Below are 27,670 nucleotides of genomic sequence, written 5' to 3' on the forward strand. Positions count from 1 at the left end.
ACCTCAATCGCTTTCTGTAGCGGAGAATTCCACAGGCTCACCATTCTCTGGATGAAGAAATTTCTCAATATCTCAGTCCTAAATAGCCCATATTCTTAGACTATGACCCAGGTGATTAAACCAGGCTTTTCTAGAGTCATAGTGTCATACAGCATGGAAACTAATCCTTTAGTCTAATCTGTCCATGCTGACCATAATCCCAAACTGAACTAGTCCCACCTGCCTGCCCATATGCCTCCAAACCTTTCCTATTTATGTACTTGTCCAAATTATCGTTTAAACATTGTAATTGTATCCACACCCACCACTTCCCCAGAAAGTTCATTCCCACATGTGAACCACCCCTGTATAAAGAATTTCCACCCCCCCCCCATGTCTTTTGAAAATCTCTCTCCTTTCACCTTAAAAATGTGCCCCCTAGTCTTGAAATCCTCCAGCCTAGGAAAAAGACAACTTCCATTAATCCTATCTTTATCTCTCATTATTTTATGAACCTTTATCAGGCCACCTTTCAACTTCCTATGCTCTAGTGTAAAAAGTCCCACCCCATCCAGCCTCTCTTTACAACTCAAACGTTCCTTACCTGGCAACATCCTGGTGAATCACTTCTGAATCATCTCCAGCTTGATCATATCCTTCCTATAACTGGGTGACCAGAACTGGACACAGTACTCCAGAAGTCCTGTACAACCTCAGCATGACTTCCCAGCTCCTATAGCCAAAGGTCTGAGCAATGAAGGCAAGCATGCTGAACATCTTCTTTACCAACCTGTCTATATGTGACTCAAACTTCAAAGAAAAGGAATTATGTACCTGCACCCCTAGGTCCCTCCGTTCTAGAACACGACCCAAGGCCCTACATTGACTGTATAAGCCCTGCCCTTGCTTGTTATACCAAAATGCAATACCCTGCATTTATACAGATTGAACTTCTTCTGGTGCTTTGCAGCCATTGCCAATTTGATCAAGATCCCTTTGTAATCTTAGAAAACCTTCTTCACTGTCTGCTATGCCACTAGTTTCGGTGTCATCCACAAACTTACTAGCCGTGCCTTCTATATTGTCATTTGGGAAATCTGACTTTACATCTTGTTTTGTGGCTTGTGATTGCATTTCGTTTGATAATACTACTGTGAAGATGCCTGGGGTGTTTGGCCGTGTTAATGATCTGTACAGTGGCAAGTTGTAATGGGCCCTAGTGCTCACTTTGTTCCCACAGTAGGTAAAGAGCACAGTATGCATCACACCGTGCTGAAGATCCAAATTTGATTCCCAGCCTGGGTTAGAACTTGTCTAGTTTCAAGATAGCAATTATCTGGAAAGTTAGCAAACAATCAAGTTCCTGATCATTATTCCACTGAAAAATTCGATCTATGCTGACATGCGAGTGGTCTTTGTCTTGATGCTTTACTCGATGGAATAAAATGCTGGAACTCTGCTGGACATATTTGGTGATTTGAAAATGTGTTGCTGGAAAAGCGCAGCAGGTCAGGCAGCATCCAAGGAACAGGAAATTCGACGCTTCGGGCACAAGTCCTTCATGTTTGAGTGAGGTATCAGCTAGGTCCAGGGTCCTGTGGAACCTTGTCTTAGCCAAGTGCTCCAACTTGACAAAAACTAGTGCAGAGAAACCTCGATTATCCAAACATCAATTATCTGAATTTCAGGTTATCTGAACAAGATCTCAAGGTCCCATAAAAACGGCATTAGGCAACTCAGTATCCTATTATCAGTTAAACTGCATTGTGGCATGCATTGCCAGATAACTGAGGCATGTTCGGATAACCAGCACTCATTAATTATCGCTTGTTTATGATCAGATCAGTCATCCGAACAATCAATTAACTGAATAAAATACTCCCTGCCTGTCTCGTTCGGATACTCAAGGTTGTTCTGTTTTGGCCATCTCCTCTATCTCCTGGCTGAGCAACACGTCAGTTTGGAAATTGTCATCCTTGTTTTCAGATCCCTGTGGCTTTGTCCCTCCTTCAAGCCCACAGTTCTCCCAGGAATGTGCTTCTCAAATTCTGGGTTCTCACTCGTCCCTGGTTTCAATTGTTCCACCAATGGCAGCCAAGACCTAATCTCTGAGATTCCCTTTGTAAAGATTTCCACCTGCCTTTCCTCCTCTCCGTGATCAAGCTTTTAATCTTCTGCCCTGTTCGCTCCTGTTGCTGCTCCTCTCCCTCAGAACGTCAATACAAATTCTTCATGCCCTCTCTGCTGCAAGAAAAATACTTCCAACTTCTCTCACCCATCCTCATAAGTACCTTGTCCTTGGGATTTGAGGAAATCTCCTTTGCACCCACTCCAAGACTCTTACGCCCGGCTGTCATGTCTCTGACTGAAAGAAACACTCCAGCTGGACTACTTTGTTTCCAGAAAATGGCCAGTGAATACCACATACACTTCAGGATTTAATTTTGAAAGAGATATTTGTTGCAAATTCCTTGCCATTTCCCCATTGTGGGTCTACCTCCAGCATGTAGACTGCAGTGGTTCAAGGAGCCAGCTGTTTCTATGATCCACAACCACCTGTTGAAGGAGCAGCGCTCTGAAAGCTAGTGTTTCCAAATAAACCTGTTGGACTATAATCTGGTGTTGTGTGATTTTTAACTTTGTCCATCCCAGCCCAACACCGGCATCTCCAAATCTTAAATATACTCAATAGCCTGCACTATCTGGTAAATGAACCCAGTTCACCAGAATGGAAATCTTACATGATACCACTGTTCCAGAGTCCATTACTGTCACTCAGTGGTGACACAACTAATGATACTCACTGCTTTTTTATCCCTGCTGATATGTACAGTGTACAACCTCTGGAATATGACTTGGGTTTGCCTGCTTGGTAGTTTTCCTTGCTCAGGAATCTGCTTCTTCTGACAGGTTGGTTTGACAAATGTGCAGGTCAAAGTAGAGTTTGGAGTTGATACCCACTGATACCCGATGGGGTAGCAGTTAGCTGTTTTCCCAGAATCAAACTTTCATGGCATTCTTTGAATGTAGTACTGTCACTGGTCCCCACCAATAACCACCCACCTGTGCTGGAATGTTCTAACAGATTGATGCTTGATAAGGAAGATGGGTGAGCACAGGAGGGTGGGAGTGAGGTGAACGCAACATCAGACCATTGGTCTAGTGGTCTAGAATGTTCATGGGCAGGGAATGGTTACTTGGAAAGTCAGACAACCTCTGATCACAGGATGACTCTGAATCTTCAAGAGGGGTAGGAATATTGGAGAGAGTAGTTATAATGAGTAGTGCATGCAGAATAGTGACCATTTATTATTATTTGTGAATTAACGCTGCTACTACACCTCATTCTTGTTGAATAAAGTACACAGAACATCAGTCTTCTGATTTGAAGAAATGCTTTTGCCATATGCTGATATACATGGAAGGGTTAATTCAGAGAATGGTCATCCCTTTAAAAATGACTTACTCTGGCATCTGCTACAATGATCTATTGTACAAAGGATTTATTCAGTGGAATCAGCATGTTCTGCATGATTGTGCTCAAGGGTAAACATAACAGGTATTTACATCCAAATAATAGGTATCAGGTTCTAAATATCAAAGAGCTTTTTCTCTAAACTGGGAATTACCATGTGATTCAGCTTCATGTAGAAAGTATCACAAGAGACAAGAAAGCTCCTTCAGCTGGATGTTTAAGTGTGTAGGCTGTAAGAGATAGCCTTTACCTGAAGGTATTGACTCTTGTTGTCCAGTGGTAACCTAATTGTCCATTTAGCCAGTATGTGTCTGGGCACTGACTCTTCTCAGGCCAGGTGGCTACTGACACCATTGAAGGTGAACCCAATTTTCATCCAATATGGACATTTTGGGTTGGGGGCCATTGAGCACAGACCAGGAGTAGGGATCCAGCGCATTTACCAAAGGGTAGTTTATAATATGGATGAGAATATGTATCAGAGACTGTGAACTGCATGCTTCATCACAGCAGCATAATCACCAATAACTCTGTTGTCTACTAATCACTAACTAATGAATGTGATTGTCCCTCAGTGACAGGTTCTGTGGATGCTTGTGTGGCTGATGAGTCTGATCCTGGAGCCTCATCCCTGACCACACATGTGGCGGGTGTTTCCAGGTGTAGGATTGATTCTTGGCTTTGAGATTGTTGGCATTGCTTTCTCCACTTCCTTTTTTGTACTTGCTCCTGCTGACAGGTGCTCTCAAAGAATTGTGACACTTCATACAAAAGGTTGCTCCAAGTTAGTTTTTTTTTGGAATGAGGATCTTCTACACATTAATGTCTTTGTTACATATCTTGAAGGACACCTTCATGTAGTCTTTGAAATGCTTCCTTTGTCCTCCTTTCTTGAGTTGTGCAAAAATTTGCTTTGGTAGTCAGGACTCAGGCATTCTAAACATGGAACTGTCTCATTGAAGTTGGTTTCGGATGAAAGTGGTTTCAGTGCTGGTGCTGTTAGCTGCTTCAAGGGCACTGATGATGCAGAGAATTCACCTCAAACAATGTTATTGGTGGTTCTGAGGCAGCATCTACATGTAGAACCAAAAATGGGTTCAGAGGATAACACAAGGACCTTGGTATCAGCACAGATGAGAGGGTCACTGAAGACTCCCCTCCTTAGGCGTCCAAATGTGGTGCTTGCAGATTGGATGCGATGTTGAATCGCCACGACAATGTCAGCTCTAGATGTAAGATAGCTTCCCAGGTAGGGAAGATGTTCCACATTTGGGAGGGTTTCTCCATTAATCTTACTGGAAGGATAGACCGGAACCTGACCTGGGACAGTTTGATGAAGGATTTGGGTCTTCTTGAGGCTGAGGCTGAGACCAATTCTTTGGTATGCTTCCATGTAGGCCTTTACGTAAGGCATGTTGATTATTTGAGAGCAGAGCTGACATGGTCAATTGTATACTGAAGATCCACAAGCAAGATCAGAGTCATATTCGTCTTGGCTTTCAATGGGTTGAGCGTGAGGTCCTGTCCATTCTGCCGAGAACGTCCACACCAATGAGAAGCTTGTTCTTGACAAGATGAAGATGGAGAAAACGGTGGATATGATGACTTGCCCCTAGTCTTGACCACAAAGGTCTGTCATATTACCATTAGTGAGGACTGTCATCTACATCTTATCATGGAAGGGACAGAGAATGTTGATGACTTTCACTGAATAGCCAACCTTGAACAAGGTCTTCCCGAGTGATTGAGTCAAAAGCCTTGATCAGATCAATGAAGGCCAATAGGCTCGCTGGTGTTGTTCCTGGCATTTTTTATTGGAGTTGCTGAGCTGTGAAAATCATGCCCATAATTCCATGGTTGAAATTCTCACTAGCTTTCAGGAAGGATCTCGTCCGAGACTGGTAGTAGGTGCCTCACAAGGTTTCAAGTGATGAGAAGAGTAGGGAGGTTCATCGGGGATGACTACACTTCTTGAGAACAAAGCCCCAGGATGCTATTCAAACAAATGAATTTTGCAAAGTTTACTCACTAAACCATTGAGGGAAATATACATCTGGTCATTCTGTGTTAATTTGTAAAATGCGACTTTGTGAAGGTAAAGGAAGATGTGGCATTCCTATAACATCTTTCTTGACCTCAGGAGATCCAGCCAAAAAAGTACTTTTAAAATATTGTGGGTTTTTTTTTGTAATGTGAGAAACATAATAGCCAATTCACTTAGAGCAAGTTATTACAATCATCAAAGTGACATTGACTAGTTGGTCTGTTTTGGTGAGTGATAAATATTGACCTGGACTCCAAGCAGAACTTTGTTGCGAGTCTTCAAAATAGTGTCATGAGATCTTTTTATGCTGATCTCAGAGGGATCAAAGAACATAGAGCAGTACAGCACAGGAGCAGGTCCTTCATCCCAGCATGGCTGTACCAACCATGCTGCCATTTCAACTAATCCCATCTGCTTCAACGTGAGATGTATCCTTCTATTCCCTGCCCCTTCGTGTGCCTGTCTAAACTTCTCTTTGACTTTGCTAACAGATCTACAATCCTCCTGTGCTTCTCCAGAATCCAAGGATTTTTGGAAATTACAACTATCTCTGCAGCGACCTCTTTTAGGATCATCAGATGCAAGCCAGCAGGGCCAGGGGACTTATCCACCTTTGGCCCCATTAGTTTGTCTAATTCTACTTCTCTAGCAGTTAAGCGTCTTCTCTAAATCTTCTTTAGATTTTGTGCACGAGATACAGGAGGGATGGGAGTAGTAATGTTTTTATGTGGCATGGACCTGGAACTCGCAGTACATGAGAGCAGTGGCAGTGCAGGCAATTAGTAATTCCAATAGGAAATTTGATGGTAACTTGAGTAAACTAAATTACAGGGCAATGGGATTACAGCAGGGCTATGGGTTATAACAGGGCAATGGGGGAATACAGCAGGGCAATGGGATTACAGCAGGGCTATGGGTTATAACAAGGCAATGGGGGTACAGCAGGGCAATGGGATTACAGCAGGGCTATGGGGTTACAGCAGGGCTATGGGATTACAGCAGGGCAATGGGATTACCGCAGGGCAATGGGGTTACAGCGGGGCATTGGAATTACAACAGGGCTATGGGGTTACAGCAGGGCTATGGGATTACAGCAGGGCAATGGGGTTACAGCAGGGCAGTGGGGTTACAACAGGGCAGTGGGGATACAGTAGGGCAATGGGATTACAGCAGGGCAATGGGATTACAGCAGGGCTATGGGATTACAGCAGGGCTATGGGGTTACAGCAGGGCAATGGGATTACAGCAGGGCTATGGGGTTACAGCAGGGCAATGGGGTTACAACAGGGCAGTGGGGATACAGTAGGGCAATGGGATTACAGCAGGGCTATGGGGTTACAGCAGGGCTATGGGATTACAGCAGGGCAATGGGATTACAGCAGGGCTATGGGATTACAGCAGGGCTATGGGGTTACAGCAGGGCTATGGGATTACAGCAGGGCAATGGGGTTACAGCAGGGCTATGGGATTACAGCAGGGCAATGGGATTACAGCAGGGCTATGGGGTTACAACAGGGCAGTGGGGATACAGTAGGGCAATGGGATTACAGCAGGGCAATGGGATCACAGCAGGGCTATGGGGCTATTACTGATGAAGGGCTTTTGCCCAAAACGTCGATTCTCCTGCTCCTTGGAAGCTGCCTGAACTGCTGTGCTTTTCCAGCACCTCTCTAATTTATGGAGTTACAGCAGGGCTATGGAACTACAGCAGGGCAATGGGGTTTACAGCCGGGCTATGAGTTTACAGCAGGGCAATGGGGTTACAGCAGGGCTATGGAGTTACAGCAGGGCTATGGGGTTACAGCAGGGCAATGGGGTTACAGCAGGGCTTTGGGGTTACAGCAGGGCTATGGGGTTACAGCGGGGCAATGGGGTTACAGCAGGGCTATGGGGTTACAGCAGGGCTATGAGGTTACAGCAGGGCTACGGGGTTACAGCAGTGCTATGGGGTTACAGCAGGGCTATGGGGTTACAGCAGGGCTACGGGGTTACAGCAGTGCTATGGGGTTACAGCAGGGCTATGGGGTTACAGCAGTGTTATGAGGTTACAGCAGGGCTATGGTGTTACAGCATGGCTATGGTGTTACAGCAGGGCTATGGTGTTACAGCAGGGCTATGAGGTTACAGCAGGGCTATGAGGTTACAGCAGGGCTATGGGGTTACAGCAGGGCAATGGGGTTACAGCAGGGCTATGGGGTTACAGCAGGGCTATGAGGTTACAGCAGGGCTATGAGGTTACAGCAGGGCTATGTGGGGTTACAGCAGGGCAATGGGGTTACAGCAGGGCTATGGGGTTACAGCATGGGCATGGGACACAGGCTGAATTGCTCTATAGAGAACCAATGTGCCAAATGACCTCCTTCTACATATTAACACCCTATGTTTTGATCATACTGGACAAGATGCAGTCACCGGCACCAGAGTTACAAATCCAAATTATCAAAGGGTTACAGGTACATTTGCAGTTTCTCTGTTAACTTTGTCCAGGCTGCAGGGCAAACTAGATGGAGCCAAGACTTATCTAGTACCATAGGCATTCGGGACGCAATCCATTCTGTATCATAAAATCAACATGTTCATCTGCAGGATTTCTGATTTCAGTGCCGGTGACACATGCTATCCCATTGGCTGAGATTTTTCAATAGTGCTGTCTGTTATGAGTTTCCTTTCATTGAGATAAGAACCATTGCTTACACTCTTTTCCTCTGTCTCCACGTTACACGCACTGTTTTGGAAACATGGTGACTTGAGACTGTGTTTACATTACAAACACCAGTAAGTGTAACAGAGTGAGATTCAACGGTAAGTTCCTCCCGAATACAGTCGATACAATCTCATCCAGTTACAGCTGGAACTCTTAACCTCAGACATCCTGGAATATTGTGTCCAATTCCAGGCACCACACTTTAGAAAGGATGTCAAGGACTTGGAAGGGGGACAAAAGAGATTTACCAGAAATGTACAAGAGGATGTAAAATTGGCTGAGTGATAGGGAACAGAGAATAATGCTGAAAATGTGTTGCTGGAAAAGCGCAGTAGGTCAGGCAGCATCCAAGGAACAGGAGAATTGACGTTTCGGGCATAAGCCCTTCTTCAGGAATGGGAGGAAGAGAGCTTCTTCAAGGAGGGCATCCTTGCAAGAGGATTCACAGTAGGTTAAAATCTTCGAGGAGAAAGTGAGGACTGCAGATGCTGGAGATCAGAGCTGAAAATGCCCGAAACGTCGATTCTCCTGTTCCTTGGATGCTACCTGACCTGCTGCGTTTTTTCAGCAACACATTTTCAGCTCTGATCTCCAGCATCTGCAGTCCTCACTTTCTCCTCAACAGAGAATAATGGGCAATGGATATTTTTTGGGGCTGGAGGGAAGTTTGTAGAGGACTTTCCCAGAGGTCAGTATTGGAACCCTTGCTTTTCCAGATACTTTAATAATAAAATGCAAGAGGCAGGTTTGCAGAAGGCACAAAACGTGGAAGAATTGTGAGCAGTGAGCAGGACAATGGGCAACTCCAAAAGGACATTGACAAGTTGGTGGAATGGATGGATGGGTGGTAGGTGGGAGAAGTGTAATGTGACATGTTTTGTTTGAAAGGACATTGAAAGACAATAAAAAGTAGAGCATGCAGTTCTGAAGGGGGTGTACGAGCAGAGGGAACTGAGTGCATATGGACACTGATCATTCAATGTGTCAGGATAAGCAGAGAGGGCAGATAGTAAAGCGTACAGTATCTGCTTTATTAATCCAGGTCTGGAGTAAGGAGATGATTTTGAATTTGTCTAATACATTTGTTTGGCAGAAGCTGGAGTATTGTGTGCAGTTCTAGGTTGCATATTGTAGGAAAGTTACAAATGCATTGTTGAGAGCGCGGGAGCAATGGTTTTAGGATTGAGAAACTTCAGATCTGAGGGTACATTGAAGAAATTAGACCTGTTCTCCTTGGAGAGATGAATGCTCAGAGGAGATCTGATAGAGTTTTTCAAAAGCATGAGTGGGCTGGATAGAGTAGGCAGGATGAAACTGCTCTGACCGATGAAAGGATAAAGAACAGGGGGCATAGGGTTAAAGTGATTTGCAAACAAAGCATGGGTGATATGAGAAATAAACATTTACCCTCGCCATGAGTTCAGTATGGAATGCACTGCCTAGAAGTGCAGTGGAGGCAGGTTCAATTGAAGCATTCCAGAAGGGAATTGGATGATTATTTGGATAGGAACAAGGTGCAAGGGTTTGTGGAAATGTCAGGAAATAGGTATTAGGTAATGATCCTCATTTACTGAGCCAGTGCAAGCATCAGGGCCGAATGGTTCCCTTCCGTGCTGTAACACTTCGGTGATTCCATAATTCTGAGATGAAGGACTTCACTTTTATAGGGACACTGGGGAAGCTGGGTTTGTTCTCCCTGGAGCGGGAGGGAAGATTTGGTGTTCAAGACCATGAAGGGTTTTGACACAATAAGTAAGGAGGAGATATTTCCAGTGGCAGGAATGTCTCTAACTGGAGGACTCAGGTTTAAGATCATGTGCAAAAATGCAAAAGATGAGATCCGGAAAACCATCTTTATCCTGCGAATTGTGAAACCCGTGACACCCTCTCTGAAAGGCTGGTAGAGGCAAATCCAATAATAAATCACCAAAGATCCTTACTCAGCACCTTCCAAGCTTACAACCACTTCCGACTGGAAGGCCAAGGGTAACCAATACATAGGAACGCTACCACTTGCAATTTCCTCTCCAAGATACTCACCATCCTGACTTGGAAATATATCTCTGTTCCTTCAGTGGTGCTGGGTCACAACCTGGAATTCTCTCCCTTAAAACATTGTCGGCCAACCTACAGCACACGGACTCAGCGGTTCAAAGAGGCACCTCACCACCACCACCTTCTCCAGGACAACCAGGAATGGGAAATAAACGCTGGCCCAGCGAGTGACGCTGACATCTCATGAGTGACCAAAAAAGATTAACTTTCAAAGGGATTTGCAGAAATCGTTGAAAGGGTGAGAAAACATGATATGGCTGTGGGGATTGAGCAGGGTGTGGGTAGCTCCCTCAGTAGACCAAATGACCCTTATTTTCCTTGTCTCACTCCAAGATCCAATTTTTTTTTATCACTGAGCACCATCTCTGGGGCAGGGGATCCCAAATTTCCTGAGAAGGTGCTTCTATGTCAGAGCTAACGTCTTTTGGATGAGACATGAAACTGGGTAGATGACAAAGATCCCTCAGCAAACATTTACAGAACAACAGAGTGACCTCCTGGTGTCCTGGCCAGCAACTAGCACTCAATCAATGCCATTGAAAACAGATGATCCTGGTCACGCATCACATCCAGTTTGTGGGATCTTGCTGTGCAAGTCTCTTCGCTGTTGCAGGACCTCAGGATGCCCTGATGTTGTGTAAAGTGGTGCTTCGCTGTGGTATTTTTCATTTTCAATTCCTAACTTTCACGGATCTCAGAACATTGAGTTTTGAGGTGGACGACCAGGGAGGTATTGCATTCAGAACATCAAGGCCATTCACTTTAATCATTCAGTACTGGGAGCTCTGATCCAATCTTGAACCTCTCTCCATCTAACCCTCATTATATGTTCCCACTTGTTTCTCATTCATTTGTTTATCGGGCTCCTCCTTACATTTATTGGTGCCACTTGTAACAGCTGCTCCTTGGAGTAGCAAGGGCTTTTTTTTTGTTGAATCTTTTAACTTGCTACTTACTTTTTATCCCTTCAATTGCTTTGGTCCCTCACTTCCACCCTACCTTCCTGCTTTCCGTCACCACCCCTCAACACACCTAAAGACACTGACTTGTTAAAGAAGGCAGCTCACCACCCCCACTGTCTCAAGGGCAATTAAGGATGGGCATTGACTAAAACTGAAGGTGTAGTGGACAGCGAAGAAGGTTGCCTCAGATCACAACAGGATCTTGATCAGATGGGCAAATGGGCTGAGAAGTGGCAGATGGAGTTTAATTCAGATAAATGCGAGGTGTAGTATTTTGGGAAAGCAAATCAGAGCAGGACTTATACACTTAGGGGTAAGGTCCTAGGGAGCGTTGCTGAACAAAGAGACCTTGGAGTGCAGGTTCACAGTGCCTGGAAATTGGAGTCGCAGGTAGATAGGATAGTGAAGAAGGCGTTTGGTATGCTTTCCTTTATTGGTCAGGTTTTGAGTATAGAATTTGGGAGGTCATGTTGTGGCTGTACAGGACATTGGTTAGGCCACTTTTGGAATATTGCGTGCAATTCTGGTCTCCTTCCTATCAGAAAGATGTTGTGAAACTTGAAAGGATTCAGAAAAGATTTACAAGGATGTTGCCAGAGTTGGAGGATTTGAGCTATAGGGAGAGGTTGAACAGGCTGGGGCTGTTTTCCCTGGAGCGTCAGATGCTGAGGTTTATAAAATCAGGAGGTGCATGGATGGGGTAAATAGACAAGGTCTTTTCCCTGGAGTGGGGGAGTCCAGAACTAGAGAGCATAAGTTTAGGGTGAGAGGGGAAAGATATGTAAGAGACCTAAGGGGCAACTTTTTTGTGCAGAGGATGGTACGAATGAGCTGCCAGAGGAAGTGATAGAGGCTGGTACAATTGCAACATTTAAAAGGCATCTGGATGGGTATATGAATAGGAAGGGCTTGGAGGGATGTGGACCGGGTGCTGGAAGGTGGGACTAGATTAGGTTGGGATATCTGGTCAGCATGGACGAGTTGGACCAAAGAGTCTGTTTCCGTGCTGTACATCTCTATGATTCTATGACTGCTCGTCCAGCCTGTGACACCCTCACCCTGCGAATGAATAATTTAAAAAAGCCTGTACTGCTGCCTGCGACATCAAGACTAGAAATCTTCCTTCAAGTGATCATTTTGCAGGAATGATCTCGGTTGGCATCCTACCCCAGGAGACATCACACTTGTTCCATACTTGCCGGGAGGGGGGCTTTCCAGCACAAATCCCTGGATGAGGATCTGAAACAGAAATCTGATGCTGAAAACCTGGCTGATTATCCGCCGCTCTCTAACCATGGCCTGTTATAGCTTCCCAACCCGAATTCAACAGGAAAGGGAATGAATGTGGGACCACATGAGTTTTAACATAGCTTTGTCTCTCTCTCTCTCTCTCTGTCTCTCACACAGACACACACTCTGTCTCTGTCTCTATTTCACTTCGTCTCTAATTGCCATTTGTCCCCTTCTTCTCCATCTTCTCTCCCTTTTAATCAGATTAACGTCAAGATGTTGGAAGAAAGAACTTCAGGGCAAAATCATCATCCTTTGCTGTTGCCACAGTTACAGTGGATGCCCCTGTGTGTCTTCACATGAAGATGGAAAGACAAATGCAGTCTCAGTGTTCACCTTTTAACAACTGGATTTAATTAAACAGACTTAAAAGATTAAACTCATTCTGGGTACATATACTTTTCAAATGCTCAAGTCAATCACCACCAATGGGTTTGAGAAATCTCTTCCTAATGAGGAATAATAATTCTCATTTTCCTTGAGGATTCCTTTGGGATTCATACTCATTCCCAACCTGTGAAACACACACAAAATAATTATATTTTTATGTTGCTTTCTCCGACAAGTAGAAATAGCTGCAGGTTATTGACTTTAAACCTTTGAGGAAAGAAATCAACTGTACAGCACTGTTTTAATTAACTCCCACCGGGATTCCAAACTTTTATATTCTCTTTGTTCTATTTTAAACGCTTGTAGTGAAATTATTCTTTATTTCATTTTTATTCTATCCCACTTTATCAGTTTAATTCCCTCTTCCATCAGGATTCATTCATTTGAAAGTTGTGATTCTTGTTGTTGTTGGAGCAGAATTCTTCATTGTATTATAACCTTCCATTATAGTTAAGTCACCATAGTCCCAGAGGACCACTGTCTCATTAGAGAGATGATTCATGGTGCGTTTTACCTGAGGGTCACCATACCTGAGAATTATGAGGAGGGACCTCCATTGTAAGCTCAACCAGTACAAGAATTGAACTCACACTGTTACATTGCAAACATTGCATTACATTGCAAACCAACCACCCAGTCAATTGAGCTAAGTGACCCCTTGTCTTCCTATTATTGTTGTTGTAAAAGGCACAGTGGTTCAGTCATTAGCACTGCTGCCTCACTGTCCCAGGACCTGGGTACAATTCTAGCCTCGAGTGACAGTCTGTGTGGAGTTTGCACATTCTCCCTGTATCTACCTGGGTTTTCTCCAGGTGCTCTGGTTTCCTCCCACAGTCCAATGATGTGCAGATTAGGTGAATTGGCCATGGTAAATTGCCCGTAGTGTTCAGAGATGTGTGTGTTAGATGCATTGGTCAGGGCAAGTTCAGTGTAGTGGGGTGGGTTACTCTGTGAAGGGTTGGTGTGGACTCGCTGGGCCAAATGGCCTGTTTCCACACTGTAGGGATTTTATTCTGAGACAGTTGGCCTGACAGGATCAACTTGGAAGCTTTGGTAGCTGGTATTTAAAAGACTGCCTCTACAAGGCGATAGTCAGTTGTTGGTCTGTATGCTGCAGTGAATAGCCATGTAGCATAGACCTCTTAGGAGATAAGATTTGCTCTTTCCTAGTGTTCATATAGTTATTCAGTCTTAAGCTAATGTTACATGCTACCTTATTTATCTACCTGTTGTTACTCGAGTACATGTTGCTTCTACCAAAGGTGATTAGTGGTTAATTCTGCACCAGTAATATGAGCAAGGCCTATGGACTAATATTAGAAGATGGGTTGGTACAGCATGTCTACCCAAAGGTGGTCCTGGCAGAACCAGGTAGCAGCTATAGGCATCTCATACACTGAGTACCTGGTGAAAGCAGATTTACTTCAATTTTGAGGCTAGAACAAATTGCCCAAACTGTAGTGAATGTATAATCCAGCTCTTGAGATCTTGATAAGTCAGTCCTATTTCTTTATCTGAAATGAAAACAGAAATTGCTGGAGAAACTCAGCAGGTCTTGCAGCATCTGTGGAGAGAAAGAGAAAAATAGAGTTAACATTTCGAGTCCAATGACACTTCTTCAGAATCGCTTTACTCTTCTGACTGAGAATTCAGTGTTTTCCTTGTCAGCCTCCCACATTTCGACCAAGGTGCATCCTTTAAAAAGTACCTTTAAAAGTCCTAACATTCAAGGCTATGGACCAAATGCTGGTAAATGGGATTAGGTTGAGGTTAAATTTATCCCATGTGTCGGTGCAGACTTGATGGGCTGAAGGGCCTCTTTTGCACTGTGTGATTCTATAAATTTGAGCTTATCCAATCCGCATTGCTCTACATATCCTAACTTTCACCTTGTCCCAAGTAGGTTAGCTCAGTGCTTGCTGATCTACATTTCCTCTTGGTGCAGCAATGCCTTGATTTTCAATTTGCTCCAAATATCGCCCCTCCCCTACAAGGAAACTCCACCAAACTGCATATAGGCATAACGGTGGAGCAATGTGGAAGCTACAGACTGGGTTGCTACAAGTCCTTTAATACACTATGCAAGAAAGGTGCCACTCTTGAAAGTAACCAGAGGACATGCATTAAAGAGAGTACTAAGGATTTCAACTCTTTGAGATTTCTGATGCAATGTTGCTGACCAGAAATATTCATTCTTGTTTCTTGCTCTCGACAACCGCTGCCTGTCCCATTGAGTATTTTCAGCATTTTCTGCTTTTAAAATCTACCACCTTGTGTGAAATAATGAGTTATTGGTGTACTGAGCAAAATTCAGCTGGAGCTCAAAGTTTCTACCCAAGGGATTGTTGATCTTTGCACAGCTGACTCAGTTGGTAGCTTGCTGGCCCTTTCAGTAATGCTATCTGTTGTGATTTCCTGTTGGTTATAATAAGAAACATTGCTTATAGTCCCTATGCCTATATAGTGCCTTGTTTCCACGTCACACACACTGTTTTGGAAACATGGTGGCTCAAGACTATGTTTACAGTAAAAACATCAGCATAACTACGGCACTGTAGAGTGATGAGCAAACGTGAATGCCATCCAAATACTGTAGACAATATCTCAACCAGTTACAACTGAAATTCTCATTTTCAGTTGCACACTTCTTTTTGCCATTACTGTAGCACTTAAAGGCCTTGCTTCTTCTCCTGTAGCGACCAATAGCACTGTGAATACGATAAAGATATTGGATACTTCCAGACGGCAGCCAAAATAGTGAAAGCAAGGCTAGAAATGAAAACATTAAATGCTAGGAATCCTTAGCAGCATTCAGAGAAACTGAGCTCATATTTCAGGTTAGTGACCTTCTCTCAGAGCGGACTTCACGTGCCCAGAACTTCCCAATTAAGTCGTTGGTGAAGGTAGTCACAGTGGTGCTGGAAAAGCATAGCAGGCCATGCAGCATCCGAGGAGCAGGAAAATTGACGTTTCGGGCAAAAACCCCTCATCAGGAAGAGAGGCGGAGGCCTCCAGTGTGGATAGATATATGGGGGTGGGGGTGTGGGGGCTCTTGCTACCTTCTTCTCAGCCCCACCCACCCCCCATCCCACCACCCCCACTCCGCCCATTTATTTCTCCACCCTGGAGCCTTCCTGCATTTATTCCTGATGAAGGGCTTTTGCCCAAAACATCGATTTTTCTGCTCCTTGAATGCTGCCTGATCTGCTGTGCTTTTCCAGCACCACTCTAATCTAAACTCTGGTTTCCAGTGTCTGCAGTCCTCACTTTTGCCTAGTTGATTTTAACCTTATTGTGAATCCTCATCCAAGCATGCCTACCTTGAAGAAGTTCTCCTCCTCTCTCCGCAAAGATCTCAGTGAATCTCTCTCTCACTGCAACCCCCAGGTCATCTCCTCTGCTCTGTAGCTCTTCAACCATGTACTGAAACAGACCCGCTGCCAACTCTTTGCTACCTTCTCACCAGCTCCCCCCCCACCCCCCACCCATTTATGTCTCCACTCTGGAGCCTTCCTGCCTCTATTCCTGATGAAGGGCTTTTGCCTGAAACGCCGATTTTCCTGCTCCTCAGATTTGCCTGACCTGCTGTGCTTTTCCAGCACCACTTTGGTCTAAACTCTGGTTTCCAGCATCTGCAGTCCTCACTTTTGGCAAGGTAGTCACAGTGTTACAGAGGTGTACAACATGGAGACAGACCCTTCGGTCTAACTGGTCCATGCCGACCAGATATCCTAAATTAATTAGCCTGACTTGCCAATATTTAGCCCATATCCTTTTAAATCTTAGGAAAAATGTGAACCATATCGCAAGTTTTCATAATCAAGGCAATAGTGATCCGAAGATCTGTTTGTTGAGGGGTAAATATTGACCAGGAAGAACCCAACCTGCTTTCTTCTGGAAAGTGCCATGGACATTTTTGGGTCCATCTGAGAGCCTCAATTTAAAATGAAACAAAATGTTGGAGAAACTCAGCAGGTCTGGCAATGTTTGTGGAGACAGAAACAGTGTTAATATTTCGAGTTGACTATGACTCCTTTTCAGAACTGAAAGGGGCTGGAAAATGATGGTTGAAAGTGGGAAGGAAGAGCAAGTGGAGCAGATGGAAAAGGTGCCCAGCTCAAAAGGCAAAGGGAGTGTTCATGATAGCACTGGACTGATACAGATGAAATAAAGAAATGTCATGTTGCGACTGTATGGGACATTGGTTAGGATGCTTTTGGAATATTGCATGCAATTCTGGTCTCCTTCCTACCAGAAGGATGTTGTGAAACTTGAAAGAGTTCAGAAAAGATTTACAAGGATGTTGCCAGGGTTGGAGGATGTGAGCTATAGGGAGAGGTTGAGTAGGCTGGGGCTGTTTTCCCTGGAGTATCGGAGGCTGAGGGATACTTTATAGAGGTTCATAAAATCAAGAGGCACATGGATAGGATAAATAAACAAGATCTTTTGCCTGGGGTGGGGGAGTCCAGAACTCAAGGGCATAGAGGGTAAAAATATAAAAGAAACCTGAAGGTCAACTTTTTCCATACAGAGTATGGTGCGTATATGAAATGAGCTGTGGGAGGAAGTGGCAGAGGCTGATACAATTACAACATTTAAAAGGCATCTGAATGGGTATATGAACAGGAAGGGTTTTAGAGGCATATGGGTCAAGAGCTGGCAAATGGGACTAGATTAGGTTGGGATATCTGGTCAGCATTGACAAGTTGAACGAAGGGTCTCTTTCCATGCTGTACGTCTCTCTGATTCTATGTCTCTCGATGTAGGCATTAATGAGAAATGTTATTGGCAGAAAGTAGGTCAGCTCTACTGAGAGAGAACTCGTGCAAACAGGACGCTGGCAGGAGGGCAATAGTTGAAAAGGAAGACAGAGCTCAATGTTGAGTGCTGAAGGCTGTAAAATGCCCAAGTGGAAAATGACATGCTGTTCCTCAGCTTGAAATTGGCCTTTGCTGCAGCAGACTGGAAGCATGAGCAGGAGAGTAACATAGTGCATTGAAATGGCAAGCTCAGTGTGATTCTAGCCTACAGAATGGAGGTATTGTGGGAAGTGATCACCCACTCTGCATTTGATCTTGTCAACAGAAAGGAAACTGCTGATCCTAGCTCTAACCTTTCCCTGAGGAATCCCTGCAGAGATAGAAATATACGGATTGTATTCTGTTCTAAAATAGGATCAGGGATAGGCCATTTGGCCCTTTTGGTCCTGCTCTGCCATTCAGTAAGATCATGGCTGATCATCCAACTCAAGAGCCTGTTCCTACCTTAACTCCCTTATCCTTTGATCCTTTTGGACCCAAGTGCTAAACCCAACTCCTTTTTGAAATCATATAATGATTTTGCTTGGACTGCTTTCTGTGGTAGAGAATTTCTCAGGCTCACCACTCTCTCGTTGAAGAAATTTCGCCTAATCTCAGTCCTAAATGGTTTACCCCATATCCTGAGACTGTGACCCTTGGCTCTAGACCCCCCAGAACATCCCTCCTGTATTTGCCCTATGTAGTCCTGTTGCATTTTATACTTTTCATAGAATCCCTACATTGTGGGAGCCCATCAAGTCCACACTGACACTCCAAAGAGTCTCCCATCCAGACTTACCCCCCAACCCCCATCCTTCTAGCCCGACATTTCCTGTGGCTAACCCCTTAGCTTGCACGTCTCTGGACAATTTGGCATGGCAAATTCACCTGACCTGCACACCTTTGGACGGTGGGAGGAAACCGGACCACCCAGAGGAAACTCGCACAGACAAGTAGAGAATGTGCAAATTCCACACAGATAGTCGCTCGAAGGTGGAATCGGACCTGGGTCCTGGCGCTGAGGCAGCATTGCTAACCACTGAGCACCGTGCCTACACTATGAGATCCTGTTTTTATGAGATCCCCCTCATTCTTCTGAACTCCAAAGAATATAATCCTAACTGAAACAACCTCTACTCACATGTGAGTGGTGCCATTCCAGGAATCAGGATGGTAAACTTTCACTGTACTCCCTCTATAGCAAGGGCATCCTTTCTCAGATAAGGAGACCAAAGCTGCATGCAATACTCTTGGCACGATCTTACAAAGGCCCTATACAATTGCAGCAAGACATCTGTGGTTCTGTACTTGAATCCTCTCATTATGGAGCTGAAAATGTGTTGCTGGAAAAGCGCAGCAGGTCAGGCAGCATCCAAGGAGCAGGAGAATCGACGTTTCGGGCATGAGCCCTTCTTCAGGAATGAGGCAAGTGTACCAAGCAGGCTAAGATAAAAGGTAGGGAGGAGGGACTTGGGGGGAGGGGTGTTGGAAATGCAATAGGTGGAAGGAAGTTAAGGTGAGGGTGATAGGTCGGAGTGGGGGTGGGATCGGAGAGGTCAGGAAGAAGATTGCAGGTTAGGAAGGTGGTGCTGAGTTCGAGGGATTTGACTGAGACAAGGTGGGGGGAGGGGAAATGAGAAAACTGGAGAAATCTGAGTTCATCCCTTGTGGTTGGAGGGTTCCTAGGCGGAAGATGAGGTGCTCTTCCTCCAACCGTCGTGTTGTTATGGTCTGGCGATGGAGGAGTCCAAGGACCTGCATGTCCTTGGTGGAGTGGGAGGGGGAGTTGAAGTGCTGAGCCACGGGGTGGTTGGGTTGGTTGGTCTGGGTGTCTCAGAGGTGTTCTCTGAAACGTTCCACAAGTAGGAGGCCTGTCTCCCCAATATAGAGGAGGCCACATCGGGTGCAGCGGATGCAGTAAATGATGTGTGTGGAAGTGCAGGTGAATTTGTGGTGGATATGGAAGGATTCTTTGGGGCCTTGGAGGGAAGTGAGGGAGAGGTGCAAAACTTGCGCCCACATCTCCCCCCCTTACTTCCCTCCAAGGCCCCAAGGGATCTTTCCATATCCACCACAAATTCACCTGCACCTCCACACACATCATTTACTGCATCCGCTGCACCCGATGTGGCCTCCTCTATACCGAGGAGACAGGCCATCTACTTGCAGAACGTTTCAGAGAACACTTCTGGGACACCCGGACCAACCAACTCAACCACCCCGTGGCTCAACACTTCAACTCCCCCTCCCACTCCACCAAGGACATGCAGGTCCTTGGACTCCTCCATCGCCAGACCATAGCAACACGACAGTTGGAGGAAGAGCGCCTCATCTTCTGCCTAGGAACCCTCCAACCACAAGGGATGAACTCAGATTTCTCCAGTTTCCTCAATTATCCTCCCCCCACCTTGTCTCAATCCCAACCCTCGAACTCAGCACCGCCCTCCTAACCTGCAAATTTCTTCCTGACCTCTCCGCCCCCACCCTCACTCCGGCCTATCACCCTCACCTTGACCTCCTTCCACCTATTGCATTTCCAACGCCCCTCCCCCAAGTCCCTCCTCCCTACCTTTTATCTTAGTCTGCTTGGTGCACTCTCCTCATTCCTGAAGAAGGGCTCATGCCTGAAACGTCGATTCTCCTGTTCCTTGTATGCTGCCTGACCTGTTTTTCCAGCAACACATTTTCAGCTCTGATGTCCAGCATCTGCAGTCCTCACTTTCTCCTCTTTTTATGGAGACTAACATATCATTTGCCTCCTTCACCAACTGCTGTACCTGCTGCTTACCTTCTGTGACTGGTGTACAGTAATACGCAGGTCTGATTGCAAATTTACCTCTCTCAATTTATAGCCATTCAGATAATAACCTGCCTTCTTGTTTTTGCTACCTAACTCACGGTCTCTGGATTATTTATCCAGCAACATAACTAGTAGAGCAATGCATTTGAAAGTGCCTACTGGGAGTGCAACAATATTTGAAATGACTCCCTGGGATAAATCAATAATTGTATTGGCCCTGATGGATGCATATTGGGACTGTAGTGAGAATTGCTGTAATGGATCCCAGAGGCTCCCTGGGGTGTATCAATTGTTGTATTGTGTCCCTGAGGTATGTACAATTTAGATTGAGTCTTTAGAGTATATCAGTAATTTCCAGGATTTTTCATAACTTGTAAATGATTCTTGCAAAGTGTTGATATTTACGGACGATTCCAGCTCACACAGCATTGTAAACCATTTTTCTAAATGCCAACAGGAATAATTGTTAAAATAGAAAGGTAACATTAAGGTATTGCCTCCATCACTGACTCAATCTAAAACACTTAACACTGCAAGATTTCAGTGTAGGATAGATTAGAGAGAGAAGCTTTTATTAGAGTCCTTTGAGGAGGTAACAAGCAGAATAGATATAGGGGAACTAGAAAATGTAACATATTTGGATTTCCAAAATGTACTCGTACTTAAGGCTACCTAGAAGTCCATGGTGTCAGGAATAGTTTATTAGCATGGATAGAGAATTGACTTACTAATAGAAGTTAAGGAGTTGAGATAAATGGGACATTTGTGGATGACAACATGTAACTAATGGAATGCTAGAACCTCAATTATTGACTTGGGGATGGAAGCAAATGCACAATTGCCACATTTATGGATAGCGTGAAGACAGGTGGGAAGGCTGAGGATGACACAATGAGTCTAAAGAGGGAAATAAACAGATGAAATGAGTGGGCAAAAACCTGACAGATGGCATACAGTATGTTGATCTGCATTTTGGTCGGAAGAATAGAGGAGCTGAATATTATTCGAATGAGGAAAGACTGCAGAAAGCTGCAGCATAGAGGGATTTGCGTGTCCTCGTGCTATTAGACTGTAGTGGTTCACCATCTTCTCAAAGGTAACTAGAGATGGGCAATAAATACTGGCTAACTCAGCAATGTCCACATTCCACGAGCGAATAAAACAAAAATCATCAAGTTCAGAACATAGTAGAGAAGACATATGGAATGTTGATACTTATTTCAAAGGGGTTGGCTATAAAAATGGGGGGATTTACTAAAACTATACAAAGCACTGCTTAGACCACAGCTGGAATATTGTGAATACATTGCTCCCCTTATCTAAGGAGTGATATCCTGGCACTGGAGGCATTTCCGAGTAAAGTCATAGAATCATAGGGATATACAGCATGGAAACAGACCCTTCGGTCCGACACATGCATGCTGACCAGATATCCTAAATTAGACTAGTCTCATATGCCAGTATTTGGCCCATATCCCTCTAAACCCTACTTATTCATCAATCCACACAGAAGTCTTTTAAATGTTGCAATTGTACCAGCCTCCACCACTTCCTCTGGCAGCTCATTCCACATACGCATCAAATCTGCATGAAAAGATTGCCCTTTGGGTCCCCATTAAATCTTTCCCTTCCCTCCTTAAACTGATGCCCTCCAGTTTTGGACTTGCCTACCCTGGGAACAAGACCTTGGCTATTCACCCTATCCATGCCCCTCATGATTGTCTAATCTTTTATAAGGTCGCCCGTCAGCCTCCGACGCTCCAGGGAAAATACCCCAAGCCTATTTAACTTCTTCCTGTATCTCAAACCCTCCAACCCTGGCACCATCCTAGTAAAACTTTTCTGAGCCCTTTCAAGTTTTACAACCTCCATCCCATAGCAGGGAGACCAGACTGAATGCAGTATTCCAAACGTGACCTAACCAATATTCTGTACTGCTACAATATGACCTCCCAACCCCTATGCTCAATGCACTGACCAATAAAGACAAGCGTACCAAACCCCTTCTTCACTATCCTGTCTATCTGAGACTCCACTTTCAAGGAACTATGAACCTGCACTGCAAGGTCTCTTTGTTCAGCCACACTCCCCAGGACCTTACCATTCAAGTATATAAGTCCTGCTCTGATTTGCCTTTTCAAAATGCAGCACCTCAGATTTATCTAAATTAAACTCTATCTCCCACTGCTTGACCTATTGGCCCCTCTGATTGAATTCCCTTTGTACTCTGAGGTAACCTTCTTTGCTGTCCACTTCATCTCTAATTTTGGTGTTGCTTGAAAACTTACTAACTATACTTCATATGTTCACATCCAAATCATTTACATAAATGACAATAAGCATTGGACCCAGCACTGATCCTTGTGGCACTCCACTGGTCATAGGTCTCCAATCTAAAAAGCAACCCTCCACCACCACCCTCTGTCTTCTACTTTGGAGCGAGTTCTGTATCCAAATGGCTGGTTCTCCATGAGATCTATTCCATGAGATCTAACTTTGCTAATCAGTCTCCCATGAGGAACCTTGTTGAATGCCTTACTGAAGTCCATGTAGATCATGTCCATTGCTCTGCCCTCATCAATCCTCTTCATTACTTCTTCAAAAAAACTCAATCAAATTAGTGAGAAATGATTTCCCACACACAAAGACATGTTGACTATCCCTAATCAGTCCTTGCCTTTCCAAATACATTTAAATCCTGACTAGCTCCAACAGCCTGTCCACTACTGTCAGGCTCACTGTTCCCTGGCTTTTCCTTACCAATTTTCTTAAATAATGGCACCACGTTAACCAACCTTCAGTCTTCCAACACCTCACCTGATGATGCAAATGTCTCAGCAAGGGGCCTAGCAATCACTTCCCTAGCTTCCCACAGAGTTCTAGGTACACCTGATGTGTTTTACTGATTCCAGCACCTCCTCCTCTGTAATGCGGACATTTTTCAAGATTTCACTGTTTATTTCCTCAAGTTCTCTATCTTCCATGTCCTTCATCACAGTAAACACCGAGGCAATATAACTCATTTAGTATCTCCTCCAAATTCTGCGGTTCCACATGTAGGCCACCTTGCTGATCTTTAAGGGGCCCTATTCTTTCCCCAATTACTCTTTTGTCCTTAATGTATTTGTAGAATTCCTCTGGATTCTCCCTAACCCTATTTGCCAAACCTACCTCATGTCCCCTTTTAGCCCTCCTGATTTCCCGCTTAAGCCACACTTCTACTGCCTTTATACTCTTCTAGGGATTCACTCGATCCCTGCTCTCTATAGCTGGTATATGCTACCTTCTTTTTCTTGACCAAAACCTCAATTTCTCCACTCACCCAGGGTTCCCTACACCTACCAGCCTTGCCTTTCACCCAAACAAGAACATACTGTCTTTGGACTCTCTATATCTCATCTTTGAAGAGTTCCAACATTCCAGCCTTTTCCAACAATATCCGTCCCCAATCAACTTTTCAAAGCTCTTGCCTAATACTATCAAAATTGGCCTTCCTCCAATTGAGAACTTTAACTTTTATATACAATGTATCCTTTTCCATAATTATTGTAAAACTAATAGAATTATGGTCACTGGCCCCAAAGTGCTCCCCCATTGAAATCGCAGTCAGTTGCCCTGACCTATTTCCCAAGAGAAGGTCAAGTATTGTTCTCTACATTCACGTACTGAATCAGAAAATGCCCTTGGACACACTTAATAAATTCCTCTTCATCTGACTGTGTGGAGTTTGCACGTTCTCCCCATGTCTGCGTGGGTTTCCTCCGGGTGCTCTGGTTTCCTCCCACAGTCCAAGGATGTGCGGGTCAGGTGAATTGGCCATGCTAAATTGTCCGTAGTGTTAGGTAAAGGGTAAATGTAGGGGTATGGGTGGGTTGCGCTTCGGCGGGTCGGTGTGGACTTGTTGGGCCGAAGGGCCTGTTTCCACACTGTAAGTAATCTAATCTAAATCATTAACGTTATGTCAGTCCCAGTCTATGTTTGGAAAGTTAAAATCCCCTACCATTACCACCCTGTTATTCTTACAGATAACTGAGATCTCCTTAGAAATTTGCTTCTCAATTTCGATTTGTCTATTGGTAGGTTCACAGGGCTGATTCTGGGTATGGAGGGATTTTCTTATGAAAAATGGTTGGGTATGTTGGGCTTATAATCATTGGAATTTCGAACTGTAAGAGGCGACCTTATTGAAACATACAAGATTCCTAGAAATTTGACAGGGTAGATGTGGAGATGTTGCTTCCCCTTGTGGGACAGTCTAGGACCAGAGGGCTTGGTCTCAGACTAAGGGGTTGCCCTGTTCAGACAGAGATGAGGAGGATTGTATTCTCTTAGAAGGTAGTGAAACTAGAATTGATTATAGCAGAGGGCAGTCGAGCCATAATCCCATTGATTGGCAGAGCAGATATGGTGGGCCAAATGGCCTACTTCCACTCCACGTCTTATGGCCTTCGCTTCAGATTTGCTTTACAGCTTAGTCAAGAACGTCAGACCAAATGCAAGCCAACAACTAAACAAAACTATCTCTTGTTAAATGTAATGCTATTATAGGGCAGAACTTGCTGTACACTTCTGACTGCGCTAATATTTATACTTTGAACTAATTTAAGATAATCACTCAAACTCCTAATATTCCTCATTTATGCTTGCCAGAAGCAATATACATTCATAGACAGGGACAGATTGGCTGCAAACAATAGGAATACATCAAACCTTGTGTTTCCTTTTCGTTACCTGGAACTCTGAGGAGCCTTTAGCTCCTTGATGCTTCCATAAGCCATTTTGTGCTCCCTTACCAAGAGTGAGGACTTGGGGGAAGAGCAGCCAAGGAGGTACAGATTAGCACATGGTTTAAAAAATAAATAGATTCTAAAACCTCTTGCACTTCTGTAATATCTGACTTGCATCACCAAGACTTCAAAGCTCCAGCTTCAGATTGAATCCGGAACTTGAATGGGCGCACAGGTTTGGGAGTGGTGGGAGTTGAAGAACTGAAAGGATGGGTCGGGGAGGAAGATGTTGGAGGCCACAATGTGGGGATCATCAGGAAGAAAGGCTACAAGTCAGGATGTCTGGGAGGCGCCAAGAATGTTGCGTAGAAATTGATGTCAAGTACATCTTGTGACATTCAATGAGATTAAAGACAGAGATTGTTAACCCAACAATGTTAAAGTGAAAGTAATGTTCAGCTGGGCTATTTTAAACAAGGACTGACTGAATAGGTGCAGGGATGAAGGTGTAAAAATGGTTTGCAAGCTGATACAAAAGCTGAAAGTGGTTACTAGGGCTTATGCCCGAAACGTCGAGTCTCCTGTTCCTTAGATGCTGCCTGGCCTGCTGCGCTTTTCCAGCAACACATTTTCAGAAAAGATTGAGAAGGCTGGCAAAATATAACAACAAGCTGAATGTTGAAAACGCAACAGCAGAATGGGGAGGGAAATGTAATGACACTATAGTCTGCTGCCATCTTTATTATCATTGGCTCAAGTAGCCCTACTTTTGAATGTTTGTGCAACAAGACTTTCTGGTTTCTAATCCAAATTCCTAATGCCATAGGGTTTGCAGGAGAAGGTAGTCATTAGAAAGCGAATGCTTGAATTATTTCTTTGAAATAAAAAACACAGCTATGTGTCACTTTACAACATTGACCTGTTTGCAAACAGTAATGTTTATACAAAATACAACTGGGTACTGTCAATGCAAATCAAAGCATCTGTTGTGGGAGCATTGAATGAACAGCCTCTTTTAAAGATGTTTCATCATCAGACACCTGCCCTGTCACATTCCTCATCTGGACCGTGGAGGTGATGGTGCATTGACAGATCAGCAGCTCTCTATCAGCAAAAATTGGGTTAAATTCACCAGCAATTAACATTCCACAACAACTCAGATGTAGCCAGTCATGCAGTGCCTGGGGCATACCCTGAATTTTCTCAAATCCCGTCTCCTCTCCAATCTGTTAAATGTCCACTTTAAAACCCAGATTATTGGCCAGAATTTTGGCTTAGAGGTGAAATTGGACATTAGCAAATTAGCCTGCTATGTGCCTCTGTGAGGAACATTGGCAGGTATCTTGTATTACCAGGCATCCTGTGTTAAAGGCGCTGTTTAAACATGAACAGATGAGGCCACTGGAATGCAACCAAAATCATGGAGAAGGGCTGTTGCCAAATTGGCGAGCACTTCTTGCTGAAATAACTCATGCTCCTGAGTTTTTCCTGAGGACATGCAAAAACACTAGGTACGCCCACCTTCCTCCTAACACCACTTCAAAAAGAGGTAAGCAACACCTTTTAGTCATCTGAATTTCAAGTCTACAAGAAACCGAGTGTTCCATGATATGGACAGAAGGAGAATTGAGAAGATTGAATTAGCCAGAGTGAATCTCTGAGCAGATGGAATCAAAGAATGGTCATGATACAGGAGGAGGCCACTCGGCCCATTGCATCTGTTCTGTCCCTTTGAAGGAGAAATTCACCTAGTGAATTCCCCTGCCTTTTCCCCAGAGTCCTTACTATTGTTCTCCATAAATAGTGATCCAATTCCCTTTTGAAGACATCAGTTATCCCATAATTTGCCACACTCTCAGGATAGCTAGATCCTGGCCACTCACCACATGAGAACATTTTCTCTCATGTCACCATTCTTGTTTTGCCAGGGGCCTTGCAATTGTGCTCTCTTGTTCTTGATTCTCCCACTAATGGGAACAGTTTCTCCACATCTACCTCTGGTGAAATTTCCTCTCAACCCTGTCTTCTCCAAGTAAAACAATCCCATCATCTGCAATCTTTCCACATAGCTGAAATTCTTCACACCTGGAACCATTGCCCTGTATCTTCCTTGTACACACTCTCACCCCTTTACACCCTTCTGAATGTTTGGTGTCCAGAACTAGATTAATACACTAGTTGAGATTGAACAGCCATTTTATACAGTTCCACACACCTTGCTTATATTTCTACCCTAACATGTTAGGGTCATAGAGATGTACAGCACAGAAATAGGTTCTTCGTTCCAAATCGTCCATGCTAACCAGTTAAACTACCCTAATCTAGTCATATTTGCCAGCACTTGGTTCATATCCCTCTGAACACTTCCTATTCATATACCCATCCAGGTGCCTCTTAAATGTTGTAATTGTACCAGCTTCCTCCACTTCCTCTGTCAGTTCATTC

Source organism: Hemiscyllium ocellatum, chromosome 32 (assembly GCF_020745735.1).
Source record: "Hemiscyllium ocellatum isolate sHemOce1 chromosome 32, sHemOce1.pat.X.cur, whole genome shotgun sequence".
Taxonomy (NCBI): domain Eukaryota; kingdom Metazoa; phylum Chordata; class Chondrichthyes; order Orectolobiformes; family Hemiscylliidae; genus Hemiscyllium; species Hemiscyllium ocellatum.